At 43.7% G+C, this 7,134-nt stretch overlaps 1 protein-coding gene across 1 annotated transcript in view; it reads left to right on the forward strand.

Annotated features, from left to right (window-relative positions):
- The window catches only part of gpr34l (G protein-coupled receptor 34 like), a 471,084-nt gene that overhangs the window by 375,560 nt on the left and 88,390 nt on the right, over window positions 1-7,134 (forward strand). The window lies entirely within an intron of this gene.

Consider the following 7,134-nt stretch of genomic DNA (forward strand, 5'->3'; position numbering starts at 1 on the left):
TGGTCGCCTCACAGCAAGAAGGTTCCAGGTTTGAACCCAGCGGCCGGTGAGGGCCTCTCTGTGTGGAGTTTGCATGTTCTCCCTGTGTCTGCGTGGGTTTCCTCTGGATGCTCCGGTTTCCCCCACAATCCAAAGACATGCAGTTAGGTTGATGTGGGGCGGCCTTGGGCTGAGATGCCCTTGAGCAAGGTACCGAACCCCTGACTGCTCCCTGGGTGCTCTGGTGTGGCTGCCCACTGCTCTGAGTGTGTGTGTGTGTGTGTGTGTGTGTGTGTTCACTGCTTCAGATGGGTTAAATGCAGAGGATGAATTTCACTGTGCTTGAAGTGTGCATGTGACAAATAAAGGTTTCTAAGTACTTCGCATCCTGCTAACAAGTGCTGGACCATCTCGTCATACTTGCCACACAGTCTGCATTTTCCATCTCCTATTCCTTGGATTTCCTTCCATTTCTTGGTTTCCACCCTTTGCTCTAGTATGTTCATTATGCCGGCTGTTTTCTGTGGAGCAAATTAATGAACATGCTATTATTATTATTTTGTTGTTGTTTTGTTTTAAACTAATTGAGGAATAATTTATGTTGTTTTTATCTTAAATGAAGTAATGCACTGACTACTACTACTACTACTAATAATAATAATAATTAAAGCGGGGCGGCACGGTGGTGTATAGTGGTTAGCGCTGTCGCCTCACAGCAAGAAGGTCCAGTTTCGAGCCCCGTGGCCGGCGAGGGCCTTTCTGTGCGGAGTTTGCATGTTCTCCCCGTGTCCGCGTGGGTTTCCTCCGGGTGCTCCGGTTTCCCCCACAGTCCAAAGACATGCAGGTTAGGTTAACTGGTGACTCTAAATTGACCGTAGGTGTGAATGTGAGTGTGAATGGTTGTCTGTGTCTATGTGTCAGCCCTGTGATGACCTGGCGACTTGTCCAGGGTGTACCCTGCCTTTCGCCCGTAGTCAGCTGGGATAGGCTCCAGCTCGCCTGCGACCCTGTAGAACAGGATAAAGCAGCTACAGATAATGAGATGAGATAATTAAAGCCGCTAGCGGCCTTGACGGGCCCTCCGGGTGCTCCGGTTTCCCCCACAGTCCAAAGACATGCAGGTTAGGTTAACTGGTGACTCTAAATTGACCATAGGTGTGAATGTGAGTGTGAATGGTTGTCTGTGTCTATGTGTCAGCCCTGTGATGACCTGGCGACTTGTCCAGGGTGTACCCCACCTTTCGCCCATAGTCAGCTGGGATAGGCTCCAGCTTGCCTGCGACCCTGTAGAACAGGATAAAATAGTTAGAGATAATGAGATGGGATGAGATTATTGTTATTTTATTTTTTCCTCCCTTAGAGCTCCTGTTCCACACTCCAGCCCAGTAGGTCACGGTAATGCACCTTTTAAGTTGGTTTGCCAACCGCCATAAAGCCTTTTTAAAAAAGAAGAAGAAGAGGGGCCTGGAAAGAGTGGGAAACTTTAAGTTCTTGGGAGTATTCTTTGATCCTAGACTTACATGGAGACACCATATAGGGAAAGTGGCTGACCGGTGCAAAAAGGTTATGAACTTAATGAGATGCCTTGCTGGAACTAAATGGGGAGCAAGTATGGTCTCTTTAAAACAAATGTATGTGTACCTGATAAGGTCAAGAATGGAATATGGTAGCCTGGCATATGGATCTGCCTCCAAATCAGTTCTGTCCTGGCTAGATGTAATTCAAGCTAAAGCTCTTAGAATATGCACAGGAGCTGTGCGGTCAGCGCTTGTATGTGCTCTCCAAGTCGAAATAGGAGAAATGCCACTTAGTCTTCGCCGGAAGCAACTGCAGGCTAATTACTGGGTGAATATGAAGGGTCAAACAGACAATCATCCAGTTAAAGCAATAAGTCAGCCAAGCTGGGAGAGAGCGGTGGCAAAATTGTCAAGCTATGGATGGTCAGGTGACACTGTAGCAAAGGAACTGTCAATACATGACGAAGTCTTCTGTCCTGTTGTATTGTGGCCCACTGTTCCTTTGGGGCAGCTGGAGGTACCCAAAGTTGATTTGGAGCTACTTGAATTAAAAGCAGAGAGTAAATCTGGAGACTTAATTAGTGCATTTCACATCCAGGTAGCAGAGAGATATCAAGACCACATTTTAATCTTTACTGATGGGTCAAAGGAGCCAGAAACAGATGCCACTGGTGCAGCTTTTATTGTCCAAGGGTGGAACATTAAATCATACAAGAGAACATCAGATTTTTTGAATGTCTTCACAGTAGAATTGTATGCTATTCTTTTTTAAGATTTTTTTTGGGCTTTTTCCACCTTTATTGGATAGGACAGTGTAGAGACAGGAAATGAGCAGGAGAGAGATCAGGAAATGACCTTGGGTCGGAATCAAACCCAGGTTCCCGGATTTATGGTATGGCACCTTATCCACCTGAGCCACGACGCCCCAGAATTGTATGCTATTCTAATGGCAGTGCAGTGGGCAGCTCAGATAAATAATCAGAAAGTACTGGTGTGCAGTGACTCTGTGTCAGCTGTTAGTAGTATTGGGACAGGTTCATCCAGAAGTCAACAAGACCTCATTTATGACATTCTTTTGGCAATCAGGGATGTGACGAGAAAAGGGATTGAGTTGTCATTGATGTGGGTTCCCGCACATAGGGGAGAGCGGGGTAAGATGAGCCACTTTTTACATTTTTCATCATAACTACATGTTAAAGCCATTTTTGCTTCCAGTCTACACACCATACCAAATTTCAAAGTGTACTGTTACTATCTGAGCAAAAAATAATTGATAAGCTCTTATGGTTAGAGTGATATTACCTCTTGAAAAAAAAATGTCAAGTGGCTCAACTTACCCCATGCACGGGGTAAGATGAGCCACTGTGTGGGGTAAATTGAGCCAACACAAAACATGTTAGGTTAACAAAGTAAACAACTTTTATTATTAGAAATGCAATCAGTGAATCAAGTCAAGTCAAGCAAGTGGGGGATAGGGCCGTTGCATAGAGAAGGGGAGATGAAGAGAGAGGTGATAGAACGAGATGGGATAGGGAGGGATAGATAGATGGATAGAGAGAGAGAGATATGCATAGATAGATAGAAAGAGGGATGGTTAGAGAGGGAATGAGAGATATACTATATTATAGAAATTACTAAAACAGTAGAACAGTGCCAAAAAAATCTTATTTCTTTCAGTAGGTTAAAACATTGCTAAAACATGCAGCAATCATTCCATCAATCATTTCATCATTATTCAATGTTCCAAGCATTCAAATTGCAAGGGAACACCATTTGCCTCTCCCTCCGTGCTGTCCCCCCAACAGTAAAGGGGTGGGGCAATTTTTTCAGAATATCCTGTCTTGACAGGACAGCCTTATCTTTCTCTTTGAAGACAAAGGTCGGCTTTCTTGCAGAGCCATGGCATGACCGGCTTCTTTTGACAAATCTTGCCTCTATTTCGAAGACATCCAATTTGATTATCTGGCCAATGAAGAAATGCACTTTCTTCTTCCCCGTGAATTTTGCCACAACATAATCCCCCACATCTAACAACTGGTCTTCCTCATCTGATGTCATATATATATATATATATATATATATATATATATATATATATATATATATATGTTGTTGTCATATATGACCAGTAAATGTGAAAACTTAAGTGTCATCCATATTGGGTAAGCTCAGCCACCAATGGGATAAGTTGAGCCAGTGGCTCAACTTGCCCCACATCTAATGGCTCGTCTTACCCCGTGGCCACCATTTTGTAGAAAAATGCTAATAAAGGGGATTAGGCTAATCAAAATTATTTTTATTAGCATTCATATCATAGCTTAGAAAGCCACTAACTTAACCCTAATGTGTCTAAATATTATTCTACTTTTGTCTTCTCTAAATTATCTTCACTGTGGACAAACATGGAATTGACTTAGAAAGCACAAAAACACATTTTTATAAATATCTCCCTCACCTAGTTTGACATGTGGTGCTCCTCTCCACAAGTGTAAGTAAATGGTCCCGCCCCCCTTTGAATGTGGTCACATGGTCACATTTGTTTACTGTTTCTTAGAAACAGGGGGTGGCTCATCTTACCCTCTGGCTCATCTTACCCCGCTCTCCCCTATACGTAGGTATTCCAACAAATGAGAAAGTGGATAGGCTAGCAAAAAGAGCAGTGAAAAAAGAAAACATATCTATCCAAAGCAGAGGGCAAGTGTATTGTCTGGAAACGAGTTAACCTAATATGGCAGCAGTGCTGGGAACAAGAGACTAAGGGGAGACATTTATTCTCTTTAACTAATAGAGTGACTGATTCAGTAACCTGTAAAAGAAGAGGGTGGAAAAGGAAGGATGACGTCACTATTTCTAGGTTGAGAATTGGCCATACTTACCTCAATAATAGTCTCTTCCTTCTAGGAAAACATCAGGATGGACTGTGCCTAGATTGTCAACAGCCAGAGACAGTACAACATGTTCTTATTGCCTGTAATAAATACAGTAGAGAAAGACAAGAACTTTTTACAGAACTCAGGAAAGTGGGCATGAAAGAAGTGTCAGTGGGATCAATTTTAGAAATGGGGTCAACTGGGAAGGGAAAGTGTTGGCTTTTTAAATATCTGAAGGACACTGGACTCGTCAAGTCAACTTTATTGTCAAATATGCTATACATGCTCAGCATACAGCACAGATGAAATTTCAGTCCTCTCTGACCCACGGTGCAAACAGGCAATGCAATAAATAAAAATATAATAATTGAAATAAACAATATAAACAGTATAAACACTCTAGATAAGAAATACAGGGAGTGCAGAATTATTAGGCAAATGAGTATGTTGACCACATTACCCTCTCTATGCATGTTGGCCTACTCCAAGCTGCATAGGCTTGAAAGCATCCTACCAATTAAGCATACCAGGTGATGTGCATCTCTGTAATGAAAAGGGGTGTGGTCTAATGACATCAACACCCTATATCAGGTGTGCAAAATTATTAGGCAACTTCCTTTCCTTTGGCAAAATGGGTCAGAAGAGGGATTTGATGGACTCAGAAAAGTCAAAAATAGTGACATATATTGCAAAGGGATGGAGCACTCTTAAAATTGCCCAGCTTTTGAAGCGTGACCATCAAACAATCAAGCGCTTCATTCAAAATAGTCAACAGGGTCGCAAGAAGCGCGTTGAAAAAAAAAGGCGCAAACTAACTGCCCGTGAACTGAGGAAAGTCAAGCGTGAAGCTGCCAAGATGCCACTCGCCACCAGTTTTGCCATATTTCAGAGCTGCAACATCACTGGAGTGTCAAAAAGCACAAGGTGTGCAATACTCAGGGACACGGCCAAGGTAACAAAGGCTGAAAAACGACCACCACTGAACAAGACACACAAGATGAAACATCAAGACTGGGCCAAGAAGTATCACAAGACTGATTTTTCTAAGGTCTTATGGACAGATGAAATGAGAGTGAGTCTTGATGGGCCAGATGGATGGGCTCGTGGCTGGATCAGCAAAGGGCAGAGAGCTCCAGTCCGACTCAGACGCCAGCAAGGTGGAGGTGGGGTACTGGTATGGGCTGGTATCATCAAAGATGAGCTTGTGGGACCTTTTCGGGTTGAGGATGGCGTCAAGCTCAACTCCCAGTCCTATTGTCAGTTTTTGGAAGACACCTTCTTCAAGCAGTGGTACAGGAAGAAGTCAGCATCCTTCAAGAAAAACATGATTTTCATGCAGGACAATGCTCCATCACACGCATCCAAGTACTCCACAGCATGGCTGGCCAGAAAGGGTCTAAAGGAAGAAAGATTAATGACGTGGCCTCCTTGTTCACCTGATCTGAACCCCATAGAAAACTTGTGGTCCCTCATCAAATGTGAGATCTACAAGGAGGGGAAACAGTACACATCTCTGAACAGTGTCTGGGAGGCTGTGGTTGCTGCTGCACGCAATGTTGATCGCAAACAGATCAAAACACTGACCGAATCCATGGATGGCAGGCTTTTGAGTGTCCTTGTAAAGAAAGGCGGCTATATTAGTCACTGATTTGTTTTTGTTTTTGAATGCCAGCAATGTATATTAGTGAATGTTGAGTTGTTATATTGGTTTCCCTGGTGAAAATAAATGAGTGAAATGGGTATATGTTTGTTTTTTGTTAAGTTGCCTAATAATTATGCACAGTTAAAGTCACCTGCACACAGATATCCTCCTAAGATAGCTAAAACTAAGAAAGCCCTACTCCAACTTCCAAAAATACTCAGCTTTGATATTTATGAGTCTTTTGGGTTCATCAAGAACATAGTTGTTTTTCAATAATAAAACTAATCCTCAAAAATACAACTTGCCTAATAATTCTGCACTCCCTGTAGACAAAACACTCACAGGTGTGTGTGTGTGTGTGTATATATATACACACACTGTATATTATCTCATCTCATTATCTCTAGCCGCTTTATCCTGTTCTACAGAGTCGCAGGTGAGCTGGATCCTATCCCAGCTGACTACGGGCGAAAGGCAGGGTACACCCTGGACAAGTCGCCAGGTCATCACAGGGCTGACACATAGACACAGACAACCATTCACATTCACACCTACGCTCAATTTAGAGTCACCAGTTAACCTAACCTGCATGTCTTTGGACTGTGGGGGAAACCGGAGCACCCGGAGGAAACCCACACGGACAGAACATGCAAATTCCACACAGAAGGGCTCTCGCTGGCCACGGGGCTCGAACCCGGACCTCCTTGCTGTGAGGCGACAGCGCTAACCACTACACCACCGTGCCACCCCCACACATACATACATATATAGAGAGAGATAGATAAATTGGAGCAAAAGGACATAAAATAAACAGTCAAGGGCACTTGAGGTATAGCAGGTAAACATGAAATAAGCAGTATAAACAAAAAACTAATAGCTATTAAGGTGAGGTAGTGTGGAATAGTGCAAATGAGCGAGGTAAAGTGAAATGTGCAGTCCCTGAGTTCAGCGTGCGAATGAATGATGCTGAAGGGGGGGGCAGGGGGGTGTACGGGCATAATCTGTGGCAGGGGGCAGAGGGGGGAGGAGGGGCAGAACAGGGAGGGAGTTGAGCCTCCTGACCACCTGGTGAAAGAAACTGTTCTTGAGCCTGCTGGTTTTGGCCCGGAGACTCTGCAGTCTCCTC

Source organism: Neoarius graeffei, chromosome 12 (genome assembly GCF_027579695.1).
Source record: "Neoarius graeffei isolate fNeoGra1 chromosome 12, fNeoGra1.pri, whole genome shotgun sequence".
Lineage (NCBI taxonomy): Eukaryota > Metazoa > Chordata > Actinopteri > Siluriformes > Ariidae > Neoarius > Neoarius graeffei.